Source organism: Rhamphochromis longiceps, linkage group LG15 (assembly GCF_057381845.1).
Source record: "Rhamphochromis longiceps isolate RC_006_pf linkage group LG15, R_longiceps_female_GT1.1, whole genome shotgun sequence".
Lineage (NCBI taxonomy): Eukaryota > Metazoa > Chordata > Actinopteri > Cichliformes > Cichlidae > Rhamphochromis > Rhamphochromis longiceps.
Window position 1 is genome coordinate 23,945,583 of NC_140571.1, and position 18,020 is coordinate 23,963,602.

At 40.1% G+C, this 18,020-nt stretch overlaps 1 protein-coding gene across 2 annotated transcripts in view; it reads left to right on the forward strand.

The window, feature by feature from the left end:
- The window catches only part of galnt14 (UDP-N-acetyl-alpha-D-galactosamine:polypeptide N-acetylgalactosaminyltransferase 14 (GalNAc-T14)), a 266,824-nt gene that overhangs the window by 1,423 nt on the left and 247,381 nt on the right, over positions 1-18,020 (forward strand). The window lies entirely within an intron of this gene.

The following is an 18,020-nucleotide window of genomic DNA, read 5'->3' on the forward strand; positions in this document are numbered from 1 at the left end:
TCTGATTGCTTTTCTTGACTTGACTCCCAGAGTAAACTAAATGTTGTCTTCTGTGTTGCAAGTTAAAAACTTTTATTTTTCAGTAGATTTATTATCAGTGAAAAATCAGTTTTCTAATCCTACAGTATTCCTATCAGAGCAACTCAGTAAATTGTGAGGTAATACTCAGTTTGTCATTTTAAATTTCATTCCTTTTTTTAATGAAGTGTTGCACGCTCAGTATCCACTATCAGAGCTCTTATCATTGTTTAATTCAGTTATCAGATTGCAGTGGTTCCTTTGAAGATAATTGGGTTCATTTTCGACCCAGCTTGATACCCATGCCCTGTGTTCACTGCAGGACGTCTGTTATGCAAAAGACCCGCAACATGTTCACTGTAGCTGGGGGTATAAACGTATTGATCCTGTCTCTCTTACCTTGTTAAACAGAGCTGCCAGCGCACACATGCACACCATGTAGGAATTGTGTAACAGCCCAACTGAATGGTAAATGGCCTGTATTTGTATAGCGCTTTACTTAGTCCCTATGGACCCCAAAGCGCTTTACAGGACATTCAGTCATCCACCCATTCACACACACATTCACACACTGGTGATGGCAGCTACATTGTAGCCACAGCCACCCTGGGGCGCACTGACAGAGACGAGGCTGCCGGACACTGGCGCCACCGGGCCCTCTGACCACCATCAGTAGGCAATGGGTGAAGTGTCTTGCCCAAGGACACAACGACCGAGACTGTCGGAGCCGGGGCTCGAACCGGCAACCTTCCGATTACAAGACGAACTGCCAACTCTTGAGCCCCGATCGACCGAATGTCCGTAAGAATATGGTGAGATTGTCATACATGGTATAAACCACATAATTAGCAGGGATACTGTATGAATTTATCAAGAAAAGATTATCTATGCTTAAGATAAATTGTAGCTGACCTTTGTAAAGAGTGTTCTGGGTCAGGAATTTGTTTTGTTGTGAGGCACAACAGGTAAAATGCATCCGCTTCAATGTACTTTACCTGAATAAATCTAATGAATAAGGATCCAAGATGCAAGATTTTTAGATGGAAGTACCACTCCAGCGTGTATGTGCAGGGCATTTCTGTGTGAGGACTGCTACATATTCAGCATCTCCACCACACGCTGGGACTCAGCAGTCTGTGTCAAAGGAACATGTGTTTATAGAAACTGCAAAAAATACAAAAAATAAATTCTGCATATGAAGTAGGAAAGATCTCTCATAAGCTGTTGTGTTCTTTGTGCTTTTCTGAAATTAATATGCATGTACTCGAATCACATTATTTGTTCTTCAACACCAGCGTACAGACCTCTGACCTCCCCGAGGCCCTTGTTAATGTTTGCTTGTTGCTAAAGTGCACACTAAGCACTGAATGAAGGCTTTCAGAAAGTTCTGAGTACACGGCAGAAACCCACGTTGCAGTTAGACCACCTGCAGTGTGCGTTTATTTTTGTGAGTGTATGTGTGATCTGTTACAGTGCAGTGAATTTAGAGCTAGTGTAAAAGCTGCTTCACAGGAATTCCATTCTTCACATCATCCTATATATACAGAATAGATTTACACTTCTGCGTCAGCTCTATGTCGTAACTTATGCCATAACCGGAACCCTATTTTAACCCTACACTGCAACCTTCTACCTGGTGTGCACCTCCCAAGAAACATAATGCGGGTTGAAGCACAACGCAATAACTCGAATACTGTGGAAAGTTGTTGTGTAGGAATAAAAGGAGTTTCCAGTTACTATGAAAGTTACGACGTAGGATAAATCAAGCTTTAGGCTTCTCTGAAACCTGCAACCAGCTTTTCAATGGAGGCCTACAGCTGTAGGTATTCTCTGTCTGAAAAAGAGCTGTTTTAACTCCATCTTTCTCCCTTTAATCCAACTTTATTTTGATTGGGTGCCCTTCTTAAACAGGAGGTTTGAACAGCAGGTGCGTGTGCTTGACTGTGTGCACGTATTGACTATTATAGAGTAGCATGCTCTGTCTGCGTGGGCAGAAAGGTTCGCAGACTGAATCAAAAGCAGGAAGATAAGTCATCATTCGTGACAGTCTTACTCACCTTGTCACTCTACCGTGACTGTAGATTTCAACATTTGTTTGATAGAATACTAAAAAGATCAGGAAAGCAAAACCACAGTGCTAGCAAAGGGTGTGCACTGAAGTCAGAGTATACAATTTGGAGCAAAGTATGTATATCTCACTCCTTGGGGCTTAAAAAGTTGGAGTGGTTCATCAGATGATCTGGGAAACTCATCTCTTATAAGATACTAGAGATGTGTTCAAATGTCCATTTGATATATAGCGCACTACATATATAGAGTCCACAGTTTTATAGCGCTGATTGAAATCTCAGCTGTAAATTTCATCCTCTATGTTATGTTCTACAAAAATCGCCACATGAGACAGCAAGAAGTGGGTTACAGGCGCTTTATTGTATATCCATCGAAGGAGACCGCCGCCTCGCTATCTGTTAAAGAATTCTGATGTAGTGTGCTAATGTGATTTTCTTACCTGTTGAGAGGGGAGCATAATACTCCTTGGATGTCTCAGCGGTGCGGTGGCTTGTTTCCTCCCCTGCCCTAGCAGTAGGATTAAAAAAACGAAATTATGCGAGACACCTACAAGAAACATATTTGAGACTTTTCAGTCTAAACTGTAAATATGTTGGAGACGTGTTATTAAGTAGCATGCTTATGAAACCTTTGCACACAAGCAATAAGAGTGAAGCTGCTGCTGTTAAAAAACAAACTGTTATTACGTTGCATTTGGCTGTGCTTCGAAGGGGTTTAAAATGCATATACTGGAGATACAGTTACAGCAGCCCTTTCCTTCTTTTGCTCTTGTAGGTGGATTTGGTTCAGCTGAAGTACGCTGTAAATAAAGTTTGCACAGATGGTGTGTGGATTAGACTTTTTTTATTTTAAGAATACAGAGTCGTATGTCAGTCACAATGTGTGTGTATACCCAAAAACTGTGAGATGATGGATGGACTATCTAGGGACACCTGGGGAACAGCTGGGCAGATGGGTGATGATGGTCAGGTGATGTGCCTCTGCATTGACCTTCAGAGTTGGAGTGACTGAAGTGGCAAATCATGTGTTTGTGCACAACTAGATCATGAAGAAGGACGGCCTGGCAGAGATGAGTTAACCCTTGTATGGTGTTCGGGTCTGTGAGACCCGTGTTCAGTTTTTTTCAAAAGAAAAATTAAACAATTAATTATTTTTTCACGTGTAAATGTGTTGTGTCTTTCCACTCACTCCACTTGATTATAACTGATTTATTTATAACATTTTATATAAAAGAAAAACGAGAAGCACATTAATTCATAAATGTGATCTAACAAAGGTAAAGGGAAAAAATTAACCATGTTTGCTGTTCATATGTCTTGTAATTGGGATGAAGTAAACATCTGTTGAGTAATTTAACATAAAATTGTTTGATAGTGTTAATTTGGAAAGCCAAAACTCTAGCGGGTCCACCAGACCCATGAACACTGGCTGAGTAACAAAAATACGAACACCACACAAGGGTTAAGCTAACTCAGTGATGATCAACGTGATTATGCTGAACAAGAGAAACCCTTAAGCAGCTGACTTCCAAAGCAATTGTAATTTTTGACAATAATTTATGTAGAACGTTACATTATTGTAAATGCCCCCTCATTAACAATAATGTAAAGTCGGGAACAATATGAATCGTCTTAATTTTGAGGCGTGCCTTAATTTTGTGTGAATAGGGAGGTGTTTTCAAACTGCTGATAATTCATGCAATGAAGCTTAATCTGCTGTTGCTCTCATTGTATGTTGACCTGGATAAGATTCTCAGCTAAATGCCTCAAATCTGAAATCTGAAATGTAATTAAACTACTTCAGTTGGAGGGATAGAAACAGCTGCAACCACTTTAGCCTATCAAAAGAAGAGGAAAAAAAGAGTGTCTTGTCTTGTCTTGTGTGGACTTGTTCGGTAAGCTGTGAGCCTACAAGCTAATGAGAGAATCGCTGTTCATTCAGCAGAACAGTGTGTGTGTGTGTGTGTGTGTGTGTGTGTGTGTGTGTGTGTGTGTGTGTGTGTGTGTGTGTGTGTCTTGTGTGTGTGTGTGTGTGTGTGTGTAAAAATGAATGTATCATTTTCAAGTCAGGACACACATGCTGAAATGCACCTCGGCTAATACCCAGCCAGATACAGACTTGCCAACTTAATCCTACAGTTTTTCACACCCAGTGTAAATCTGTAGGTACAGATTTGCCTGGTATCATCATTACCATGCACACAGTCTGCTTGTATCATAAGAAAAGAAGAATATATTTGGCTCTTTCTAGTACCGTGGTGTATTCTCCAAATGCAAGTTTAAACAGGAGCGCTAGAGAAGTGATACAGTCTTAATTAGAGAGAAAAACATTTGGAATCAAACCAAATGTATCTATAAAAAAACAGGAAACTTGTCTGAGGAATTTTGCTCAACAGAAACTTCTTAGTTTTAAATTCCTAATTCAGTGTAAAATCCTTTTGTGCAATATTTGATGATACACTCTGCTAGCTGTCCCATTAAACTTAAAATATTCTTTCTGTTTGTGCATGCAAAATGATCTTGTCTATCCACATCCACACCCCTGAGTTCATGCAAGCTGTCAATGTGCATGTGAAATTTGACTGTGCAGACTGTGTGACTGAGAAATGAGTGTGTGCACGTTTGCTGTCACATTAGAATAAAAATAAGAGAGTCACCTCCTCACAACTGGGAACAGTTGGTGAGTACTCAGTGATTACATTGAATACTTCTTCACATTTAGTGACTGAATTTAAGTAATTGCAGCGATATGTTGGTTGCACAGACATTGAGAATATAATTACTTATAAACCTCATGGTGACTAATTTTGTTTGCAACATAATTGCACAGGTAATACAATGGAAGGCAACTTGTCTTCAGATATTCACGGTCCAACTAGAACTGCCTGCAATCATTCTCAGACAGACTGGCAAAGGTTTGCAAATAACTGCTGATTCATTAATACAGATTGCCAACATGTTCCAATCAATCTCACTTAGTCTTTGCTGAAAAGTACAACAATTTCTAATCTCTGAGCTCTGGCTATAGACTCTAAATGTAAGTAGTTATTATGAATTTCTGGGTTTGGCAACAGATTTGTCATTACTGATGACATATCACAAATAATTGTTATATTGCAACAAAGAGATGGCATTTAATTGACAATTCGTTCCCATCCAGCCTGAGACTGATGGCAGTCTGACTCCACCTTATTGCAGACAGTAACTGTCTGCAAGTCGTCACAGACCTGGAGCCCAACTTCAAAGCAAACATTTCAAATGCAGTGAGATTTTTAGTTTATTACACATGATCGCAGTAATTTTGGTTGTGGCGTGGTCTCCAATCACTGTTTCTCTCTTTTTTGTGACTGTAGCTTTATGTTTGACTTATTGCCATCTAAGTCTTTGCACATCTTTTTTGTTGTTGTTGTTGACCGAATGCTTAGTTAATATAATAATTTTCCTTTATTTTTGTTCTTTTTTACACTCGTTTGAATTAGTCTAAATTTGCTTGTAGCTGTTTCAATGTTGGCAAACAGTGCTTGTTTTTGTGTGAATGAATGCAGTCTCAAGGCGTGTGTTTGGCATTCAGAACTACAAACTCCACCCTGATCATTTCTGGTTTATCGCGAATTCCACTGCAGAAGCAGGAATGTTTGTGGGGCAGGAATTACGACACAAAAAAAACAAGGTTCGTGCTGTATAAATGCAAGCTAATCTCACGAATTCTTGAAAGGCCATAGGAGGTGGACAATACGTCACACTTCTGGAACTTTATCCTTTCTGTTTATGAAAAAAATCTTAATCCTAGTTGCACTTCGGAAATTGAACAAGCAAGATTTCTAAACAAACATGTATGTTCCTGTGGTAATGAAACATGCATGCAATCATGTACCGCTTACATAGGGTCCTATCCTTGTTGTTGACCTAATTACACTGTAAGTACCGTATTTCCCGGACTACAAAGCGCACCTGAATATTAGCTGCACAAGCTAAAATCAGGGGAAAATCCTGTTTTTTACATACATTAGCCGCACCTGACCAAAAGCCGCAGGTGTTTCAATGTTGACTCATCATATGTAAGAGAATATGCACAAAGGGAATTGTCAGGAAAGAGATGGCTGTTTGGAGACACACCCCTTTTATTAATATTTTGAAAAACAAGTTATGGGTACATATTTGCATAACTTTTTAGGTATATGTACAAGCAGTGTTGGTCAAGTTACTTGAAAAAAGTAATCAGTAACTAATTACTGATTACTTCCCCAAAAAAGTAATCCCGTTACTTTACTGATTACTTATTTTCAAAAGTAATTAATTACTTAGTTACTTTTTAAAAACATGATTTACAACCTGAAGAGGTGATAAAGCGATAGATCTTTCAGCCCAATTCTACTTTTTCTACATAATCCATCATACAAAATGTAATCAAATGGAAAAATCTCTTTTTTTTAACTTGTTTTATCAGTTTTAATCTTTTAACTTTATGCATCAAGCAAAAATTTAATTATATGCAACATTCTCTGAGTTGAATAAATTAGTTTAACATTTAAACCTATTTTCTGCACATTCCAGCACATAAAATAAAATATTTTTTGTGTTTACACTCACTCTTTCAAATAGATGCAAGTAAAACACTTGAAGAATCCGCGACTTTCTCTGTGAGTCTCCCATTACGTCGTTGCGCACTCGGTACTTGCTTGGAAGTTTAGGGATTTTTTCGCTTTAAAAAGAAGTTTTCTTCCCACGCACAACGGACGCTAATGTTTTTGTCACTTTTTATGGAATCAAACTCAAAGTAAGGTCAGTACTTCCACGCTTTAAACGCTGCACGCTCATACTCTCTCCCGCACTCGATATATTATCCATTGTTGATCTGCACACAGCTGTTGTCACTAACGGCGCACTCGCTTACGTCACTGTCGTGAGACATTCTCGCAAAAAATCACGGTTTTAGTAACGCAGTAACGCAGCGTTCCTACGGGAAAGTAACGGTAATCTAATTACCATTTTTGCAATAGTAATCCCTTACTTTACTCGTTACTCGAAAAAGTAATCAGATTACGCCCATCTCTGTGTACAAGTAGCGGTAATTACAAGTACGAAACATGTACTGTGCTTCATAAATGAGTAACAAATGTAGTACATAACAATAACCTACAGCACACCAGAAAAATAGATTCAGATTACCTTTTAGGCTCAGGTGCAGTGACACGGCTTTAACAAGAAGAAAAGTCAAGTCATTCACCACCATCTTTCTCTTCTTCCTGCGCACTAAAACCACCAAAGTCCTCTCCTCCAGTGTCGGATACGAACAGGCTCAGGATGGCTACGTCATCCATTCTCAGCTTCTTTCATTCGTTGTCACTTGCAAAACCAAAGAAATCCTCGTTGTCAGTGTCAGAGTCGAACACCCTCTGAAGGGCCGTGGCGGTGTCCTCCTTTCCATAATGCAGCAGTCCAGCCCTTGATCATGGATGTTTTCACACTTTTCCACGCTGTCAGAATCCAATGGTGGAGTTGAGCATAACTTGCTTTTCGCAAGTTTATCGCCGCTCGTCATCCATGACTCCCGCTGAACGCGTAGCGTTAATTTGAAGTTTGTTTTTCGCGCTACTTGTACAGCACTATGTTGCCTGGCGGATGGACACGTGACCAACATACCACTCTTGAACCCCGATACTGTGTGTCTGATCACATGCCCTTCCGCCAGGCAACGTAGTGCCGTACAACAGCGGAACAAACAAAACAAATCGTCTTACGATATGACAAAAATCATGGACAATCCATAGAAAAGCCGCACCTGACTAAAAGCCGCAGGGTTCAAAGCTTGTGCAAAAAGTAGCGGCTTATAGCCCGACAATTACGGTATATTATTGACACGGTTGATTAAAGGTGTGTCTTTGCAGAGGTGTGTAAATGGTAGGCAGGTAACATTTACACACCTCCAACATTTGAAAACAATCAGCAGGTTGCCATTTTTTAATCAGAAGGAACCTTTAAGCTACTTGTCTGTGGCTGCTAAAAAACATTAATTTTTTTAGTACATGTCAAGCATTTGTGTGTGAGTGTATGCCAGGACAGAGGATGTGTCTTTTGTCAGCAATGCTCGTGCTGCTGAGTACTATTCAAATGCTAATGCAGAATTCCCACTCCTCACTGGATTAGCCTGCACTCCTGTTTACCTAGCATGACTACTTCCTGTACAAGGAAGGATACTCCTGTACTCTGTGCACACACAGAGAAATGCTTATATGCAGAATCACACCCTCATCTATATGCACGCACAAGAAAACTGGTATTTCTTGCGGGATCCCACACATGGACACACACATACACACTGAGAGAGCTTTTGGAGAGCCTTTGAAGCAGCATGGTTGGAGTGTGCCGTGTCCTCGGGCAGGTTGGCAGGGGGTCTTTATGGAATTTCTGCCTTCAGAAATCCAAACATGAGAGGAAACAATCTGTTGGTTCTTTGAATACTGAAGGACACTGCCTCACTGTGTGCCTCTCTCATTCTCTCTCTCTGGTGGAGGAATGTCAAGCGTCTCAGGGCAAGATGTTGATCAGATCTGGACCAGACAGAAATTATTTCTGTATGTAGTACATTATTCATTGAATTCATTATTTCACAGAGGATTCTCTCTTTAAATGATGAACACAATGGCACTGTGTCTAACAGAGTTAGCGCTGGTACTTCCTGACACTTTACAAAAGCACCACTGCTAATGCACTGTTTTGTTTAAAAAAATATACATGTTAGCAAATGATTGAAGAAAAGGTTTTATTAAATTGTTGAGGTGGCCATTGAATCGTTTTTGCCAGCTTTGCCCTTATTGTGCAAATTTGTCTTCGCTGAACTCTGATGGCAGAAGTTCCATACAGCGTAGTCTGTTTTTACATGATTGATTGACATTATATTGATCAAGTGACGAAAAGATGGTGTGATTGTCTGAAGCATTAGACTGATTAAAAGTTTAGAATCACCATGTGCACCCACCTTAGTAGTGACCAATTTTTAAGGATATTCTGCTGTTACTTTTGAACAGGGGCCAAACCAACTACGCCCTTCCACTCCTGTCCTGCCAACATCTGGTTGGTCTCATCCAGTCTAATGTGTGTTGTTATTCTTCAGTTGTTCCATTAAAAAAAATGCTTATTTCTAATCTTACCATCTTGTAAACCCTCCCTTTCACTTCTACCTCTATCCTTCTCTCACAAATCACTCCCAATACTTGTCTCCACCCACTCCACCCTCCCTGGACTCTCCTTCACCTCTCCAGTGCTTGTCTGTTCCTTATTAAAACGCCACCTGCACTACCTCCACTCCTTGCGTCTTACAGCTGCCTCCTTTTTTGCACACATGTATTCTGTGTGGCTTCTATTGACTTTTGCTGCTCTTCTCTCCAGAGCATACCTCCACCTCTCCAGGCTTTATTCCACCTGCTCCTGACGTTCAATGCAGATCAGTGTCATCTGCAAACATCAAAACCGACTGATGCAGTGATGAAAGAACTCAGTATTAGTGCATATTGTGATTTTTTTCTTTTGTCCCTAACTCATGGTTCAACCAATCACACAACTCGAATGCAAGATTGCTTAGTTCAGTATATAGAGTGACAGAGTGCTGTGAGAGTATTAACCCTGCTGCTTCAAGTTCCCTTGTTTTGTTTTTTGCACTAATCCCAAAGCCAATAGTAGCCCTTTTTTAAAATTAAAAAATAAATAAATAAAGGAAAAAAACACCTTAATTAATGGATTAATGGTTGATGCTACACACTGTAGTGCTCTATGCATGTAGAAAAACTTAAAATACAATATACATTTTCACAATATTCTTCTTCATACACTCAACAAAAATATAAACGCAACACCTTTGTTACTGCTCCCATTCTCCCATTCCCCATGGGATGGACGTAGAGACCTAAAATTCATTCCAGATACACAATATAACCATCCCTCCCAAACAGTGGTCACAAATCAGTCCAAATGTGTGGTAGTGGGCACATCTGCTATATTGAGATAATCCATCCCACCTCACAGGTGTGCCACATCAGGATGCTGATCTGACATCATGAGTAGTGCACAGGTGTACCTCAGACTGCCCACAACAAAAGGCCACCCTGGAATGTGCAGTTTTGTCTCACAGCAAAATGCCACAGATGCCACAAGCAATGAGGGAGCGTGCAATTGGCATGCTGACAGCAGGAATGTCAACCAGATCTGTCGCCCGTGCATTGAATGTTCATTTCTCAACCATAAGCCGTCTCCACAGGCGTTTCAGAGAATATGGCAGCACATCCAACCGGCCTCACAACCGCAGACCTCGTGTAACCACACCAGCCCAGGACCTCCACATCCAGCAGGTTCACCTCCAAGATCGCCACCCAGACAGCTGCTGGAACAATTGGTTTGCACAACCAAACAATTTCTGCACAGACTGTCAGAAACCGTCTCAGGGACGCTCAACTGCATGCCCGTCGTCCTCATCGGGGTCTTGACCTGACTCCAGCTCGTCGCCGTAACAGACTTGTGTGGGCAAATGCTCACATTCGATGGCGTCTGGCACGTTGGAGAGGTGTGCGCTTCACGGATGAATCATGGTTCACATTGTTCAGGGCAGATGGCAGCTGAGAATGTCCCAGTTCTTGCATGGCCAGCATACTCACCGGACATGTCACCCATTGAGCATGTTCGGGATGTGCTTGACCGGCGTATACGACAGCGTGTACCAGTTCCCACGAATATCCAACAACCTCGCACAGCCATTGAAGTGGAGTGGACCAACATTCCACAGGCCACAATTGACAATCTGATAGATTCCATGCGACGATGTGTTGCACTGCATGAGGCAAATGGTGGTCACACCAGATACTGACCGGTTCTGGGTCCCCAGACCCCCAATAGCGCAAAAAACTGCACATTCCAGGGTGGCCTTTTGTTGTGGGCAGTCTGAGGTACACCTGTGCACTACTCATGATGTCAGATCAGCATCCTGATATGGCACACCTGTGAGGTGGGATGGATTATCTCAATATAGCAGATGTGCCCACTACCACACATTTGGACTGATTTGTGACCACTGTTTGGGAGGGATGGTTATATTGTGTATCTGGAATGAATTTTAGGTCTCTACGTCCATCCCATGGGGAATGGGAGCAGTAACAAAGGTGTTGCGTTTATATTTTTGTTGAGTGTAGCATCATTTTTAAAACAGTCATCAATTTATTAGCTTATTGCAATGTTTTTTGTGGAAATCTCTCTTACAATTTGACTTCTGTCTCAGTTTCTCTCTTTTCTTTCTCGAGAAAACAAGATCGATGCTCCAGTCACTGTGCTCGTCGTGTGTATCACAACGCCCAATCGCGCCACAATGTCTGTACACTACACTAAATAACACAAGAGCACACATACATAAACTGCATGCACACGCACAGTTGAAATTATTCATTTCCCTGTCATATGAAATGCAGTTATTGTTCCTTTCTCCTTCCCTCTCCCTATCAGGAGGCATTCACATGGACAAGAGGAGAGGGAAATGAGTTTTCAGAGCGGCTATAACCAGCTCCCAGGGAGGGAATAATAATAATAATGTTTTATATGAAGCACTCAGTTCAGCAGGGCCCACAGGTTGGCTAACTAGACTGGCCTCTGGCACTGGAGGACTCATTTGTGAAACACACTTACCACTGTGGAAATGAACCTAACTGAGGTTCAACAGCTACAGCGGCTGATATATCACTAAAGTTATGTCGCAGCTTTGCGATTTTCATGATGTTGGTTTGGAGAAATGCCAAACAATCAACCAGTTAAGTGTTTATTTTTGACTGGTATTGATGGTAGGGATAAAAGGGCACCAGTTTAAGCTTTTAAACCATATGTTAATGGAAATTTGTCATGTCTTTGAGTAGGTTCAGAGGTTTCCTAACATGTTTTTTCCCTGACATTTCATAGTGTTATATTGTCATAACATAGACTTAGTGTTATTTTTTTACAATAATTATTATAAAATATGATTATATTTTGGCCATGTTTCTCAGTTTTCCCATGTCTGTATCATAATGAGAAATGTGAAGCTAAATATTTGCAGACATCACCCAGCAGAGATCCATGTCAGAACGCTAATGTGCCAAGCAGTCAGACTGGACATGTGGTGGTTTGGTGTAAATCAGTTCCCATGTTTCTGCTTTGTGTTTAGTATACTGATTCATATTCTATTCTATCTGTTTCATATCAAAGCAAATGTAGGTTTAAAAAAATCTGAGATCTCAAACAAAACAGACGGAAATGTTGCTGTGAAAGTCTTTACAGTACAGCAGCTGTGGGGAATATTGACTTACCTGTGAGGCTTGGTCACTGAAGGCCATATGTGTTTTTAGTGAAAGTGGAGCATTGCAAAGGTAGAAAAGCAGTGGTATCGAAACTCTGGAAAGAATTCATTTGCATTTGTGATTTGGATTAACTGAAGTTGGGGGGGGGATCCATCTGTTATTTCATTTTTTTGTGAATATCAACAACAGAATATTGTTTATTTAATCATATTTAATTAAAATTTCGTTATTTGGTGCAGTTTCTATGTTCCCCCCAATAATTCTCAGAACCTTCAGAAGTTAATTTTCATTTCAAATTTTGACATTTTAGCTTTTTGCTTTGAAAAGTGTTTTTTTTCTCCCAGCGAGAATTGCAACTTCTTTACTTGTTTAGCAGAAATGGTACAAAGAAATATTGTTACATAAGCATTCATATGTAACAAATGCAATGTGCAGTATTTAAGCCATGTGGCCCTAATTTCAACCCTTTATCTCTCTCACCCACAAAAATGACATCTGATGACCTCCCCTGTACCCTTAATTACGTGTTTTTGACACCACAGGATATTACGATAAAGATGTGCATAGTTTCCGGGTTTTTCCAAGGGTAGTTGCGTAGGCAGAGGTAACCCTCAGTAACTTCTGATGCAAACCCAGCAGGCCTTAAATATGACAGAAACTGCTCAGTTCAGAAAAGAGCTTTAAGGGATATTCCTAGTATGATTTCAAGGGGTAAAGAGTCAATATGGAGGGCCTTTTTCCAATATAGAACTTCACCCTTTACTGTATATACATATTCTTCACATCATAAAGTGTTGATTTAAATTTCTATTGGTGTGATGTTTTGAATAAATGTCTCTCAGAAACTGTTCTTTACCTAATTACATTTCCAACGAATGCACATTTTACTCATATACATGTATCTGACAGCTTCAACTAATGTTTGTTTTTTTTACTTACAATTTTTCACTGACTACATAGTCTTCACTTCAGAGGTTATTGGACAGCAGCTTTCAGCTAAATTAGCATTTGATCAGATGTTATACAAAGAAAGGGAATTTGCCATCACCATACAATTCCTGAAATGAGAAGCATGTTTCTCTCAACAGCACAAGAAAAGGCGTTTAGCATTTTCCCCTCCTAATTCCTTCCTACGTTATAAATGGTAAATGATTCAGAAGCTTCAAAAAAAAAGGGAAAAAAGCAAGAATCAGCATACATTGGATTTTTTTTTTTTTTAGATGGGGATGCGGTATAATCAAGCATCTTTGACTGCAAAATTATCCATGCACTCTGTATGTGTGTGTGTCTGTGTTTCTCTTACACACACAAACATACAGATAAACAGAGGCTGGGAAAGGCTCGAAGGTTTGATTATGTCATCATGCAGGCTCAGCAGGACAGTGTCAGTAAATCATAACTTTACATGTACCGACATTTCATTTATAATTCATATGATGGTCATGTAGGCGTCAGTTTGGGTTCCGCTTTGCGAGTGTGTCTCTTCACTTGTGCTACACATACTTGGGTTGTGTCTGTGTGTATCTGTGTGCAATGGAAATTAACTGTCACTGATAAGACATCCACCACTTTGTCACGCTACACAACAGACGCCTTTGTGTGTGTTAGGGTTACGGTTTTGTGTGTGTGTGTGTTTCTGAAAAAGATGTTGCCATGGATTTAACTAATTTGGTTACTGTCGCTTTCCACAATGACTTGACTTTTTAATGTAATATATAAATCAGGCTCTTGATTTCTTGTTTGAATATGGGGATTAGAGAACAAGATTCACACAGCTGTTGAAAGAACATGATGTCTTAATAATCAAGATAAACAAGTTGTGTATGTATGGCAAAAGGGTTTTGAATAAATTCTGACTGAAAAAGTTTCAAATTTTAAAACTTGAATTAAATATGATGTTAAACAAAAAACCTAGAAGGAATTTTTGCTACTTGGTAGCCCTGTTGGTAACACCTTCAGGTTGTTATTTTAATATAAGACTGTAGATCTGAAGGACAACATGGTGCTAAACTTAATAATCACATGGATTTAAAACCTGTGTGGAAAGAATCATGAATCAGATCTGACAACTTCTTAAAGTTTCTAAAGTTTCATGACAGCAGAGCTTAATATATGGCTCAGTCCACGGTGATGCCACGATCAACATTTTGAACAGAGTACTTGAGCTTCAGAAACCATTATGCTTGCATAGAAATCCGATTGGTATTGGTTGTTCTTGGTTTTGCTGTTTTAAAGTTTTGCTGTAAAGTGTATTTTGGCATAGTGTTGGTTTCTATTCTACAAATGTTGCTGTCTTTCCTGAAGACAACTTCATCCTGGGGTTGGATGTAACCTACCTCCACTTTCTTGGCCTGGCACCAAAGATGATCCTCCTTATACCACTGTGACCTTAGTGGTAATTGTAATTAGAACCTGCAGCAGCTTGAGAACTGATCATTCATGATCAAGACAGTAACAGTCACCTGCACTGACTGGACAGCAGCTGTTACACAGTGCAAGGGAAATAAAATATTTGCAGAAAGAAACATTTAAGAACACCTCTTCAGGGCACACAAGGATGCATGTACATACTTAAACACTAAATGTTTAATGAGGTTATATATTAAAGAAGTGCAACTATAACTTTTCCATATATTTTCATGTAGACATTTTTTTTCCTCATTCAGAGGTGTTGATCCATTCTAGCCATGAGAAAGAATTGTGGTTTAAAGCACTTCCACATCAGCTGTACTTTTCACACTATGTCCCTGTTTTATTTTCAGTCTGTGGTTTTGTGTTTTTAGCCTGGCCTGCAGCTCCTAACCTTTTCTGAATAGCTAGTGTTGCACTGATCAGGAGGCAGGCAGACACCTCTGTATTGTTAAATGAACACTACGTGTAACATGTTTTTAGGCCAGAAAAAGCAGTACACAACATAGGCAAGTCAAAACCCTTCATGCCTTCATGGGTTACTGCAGTACCACATTATACCTTGATATTACGCTAACTGAGGTGTGCCAGATTAAACAGGATTGCATCTGGAAAATCAGTGGCAACAGGTGTTATGGAGTAATTAATCCAATTATGAAATTTTGGTTCAAATCCTCAGTATGTATGGAGGAAGTCAGGATAGAGGTACAACAATGAGTGTCTACAGCCATGTTTAAAACAAAGTAAAGGCTCTATCTCTGTTTAGGGTTGTATTTTAGCCCATTTTTATTGCCAACTTGTTGCTTTGTGGAATGTAACAGATTGGCAATGGCTTTGTTTTTTCAGCCTGATAATGATGCCAAGCAGCACTGCCAGTGCAGTAAAAGCATACCTGGATAGTTTTTTGTTGTGCGTTTTTTCTTTTGGTCATGGATTGGCCTCCCCAGAGCCCAGACCTCAGCATTACTTAAGTAGTGTTGGATCATCTCAACAGGGAATTGAACAAAAGACAGAAACATCCAAAGAAGAGCTTTGGATGTCCTTCAAGAACCCTGGAGAATGATTTCCAGTGAACGCTTAAAGAAATTACAAGAAAGCTCGTCTAGGAGAGTTCAGGCTGTGCTGAAAAACAAAGATGGCCATACTAACTATTGACTTTCAAGCTTTTTTCCTAAAAAATATAAAGAAATGAAGGATGGTTCATGACTTTTGCACGGTACTATATCCTCTGATATCCTGTGTTAAACTTGACTCCTGCCAGCAACCAGCTTATTTTGTGAATGTCAAATTAGCCTGAGTGAAAAAAGGTGTGTGTGTGTGGGAGGGAGGCAAAGGGAGAGAGTGTGTGTGTGAATAGGGCAGTAATTGTCTACTGCCATTTCTGTGAGTGTATATGTGTGTGTGCGTTGGTGCAAAAATTGTAATTCTCACCTTGATGCATGTAAGATTGAGCCATCAATCTAGTTTATAGAGAGCGGAGGGTAAAATGAGGATAAAGAGAGTGGGGGAGAAAGATAACAGAGAGGGAGAGTGAGGGAGAGGAGGGGATACAAACGAAAGAGGAAAGTCAAAAACTAAGAGTCAAAGAGAGTGAGAACAAAGAAGGCTACAAAAAACGAAGAGCCAAACAGCAGCATTGACAGAAAAGTCGCAAAATCACAATATGAGAGAGAATAGAAAAGCTGATGAAGAATAAGAAAGATGGCACAAAAGGAAAGCGTGATGAGAAATGAGAAGAAAAATGAGAAGGAAAAAATAAGAAAAGACAAAAAATGGGATATATTGAGAGGATGTGAGGTAAAGAGAGACAAATGGATCCGCAGAAAGAGCCGACACACACGCACACTTGCACACACAAACAATGAGAACAACAGTGAGCCGACAGGGAGCAAATTAACTGGTTTAAAGCAGACAGAGTACAAGCTGTTTTCACTGTCACCAGTCATTTGTGCTCAATGTGTCATTTCTCCACTCAGTGCCAGTTACAGTCGGCTTCTCCTGTCACTGCCTCTGTGCGAGCACAAGCTAGTATCAGTACTTACACAGCATTGTGCGGTGAGCCATAGTATTTCATGCAAGAAGCCACCTAGCAGAGGACAGCCTTTCACGATGCTCATGTTTGCAAAGTTACAGCGATCATGTCTGGTGTATGTGTGATGATGTACAGTGCTGTGTGGACACAGCACAGTTTTACCGTGGAATAAATGTTGATTGAGCTGGAATATTATTATTATTTCTGTAACTCTACAACAGAAACTGAGTGCTGTGAAAACTGCTTACTGACTGGTTTGTGAAGTCCTCCATTGAAGCCTCAGCTTGATCACTTTGGCTGTTGCCGTCTTGTTCTTTTGAAATGAGATGCAATAAGTGAGGGTTGGCTCCATTGTCAGGTAGCTGTAGACTAAATCATTCTTCTAGTTCATTGATGTTACTCTTAGTAGACTGAATATGTTGTACTGGGGGGGAATTGTAAATTAGTATTTGAGACCAAAATACATGCGTTGTGAATTTTTCTTCTGAGATCATAAATCAAGCAAAAAGTTGGGTGGTTTTCCTGTTGTGTAAAAATCTGAGTTGCTGCAGGCTGGCCTCTCGAAAGAATGTAGATTTAAGATATTGCTGCATGACACAACTTTTTAAAGCTCAAAGTTACAGTGCTGTGCAAAAGTCTTGAGCCATCTGTCATTTCTTTATATTTTTCTGGGAAATGGGCTGGAGTAAAACATATGTGCAAACATACATGGGAATACAGTATATAAGGCAAAACAGTTTGTAATTTCTTTAGGTAGTCTTCAGGTAGAGTTAAAGCTCTTCTTTGGATGGATGGCGGCCTTTTAGTCTCTCAGATGATCCCACACTGCTTCAATAATGTCGAGGTCTGGGCTCTGGGGAAGACTGATAGTTTTTCGCTGTGTTCGGGATCACTGTCATGGTGAAAAATGAAGCTGTTGCCAATCAGTTTCCTCAGATTGTGTTGTATGATGGATTTGACAAAACCTTCAACACCACTGCTTGAAATACAGCAACAGGCCATAACAGAGCCTCGCGTTAGCTTCAGCCTCTTCACTCCTTTTTGTGCGCCCAGGTCCTTGAAGCTCTGCTCTGATTGCGTTAATGATCGTTGTTCTGGAGTGAAAATGTTTTCTTCGGTAAAGTCCAGCATTATTGAGTTTACTTTTAAGACTCCTTAAACTCATCTTTACACCATGCAAAC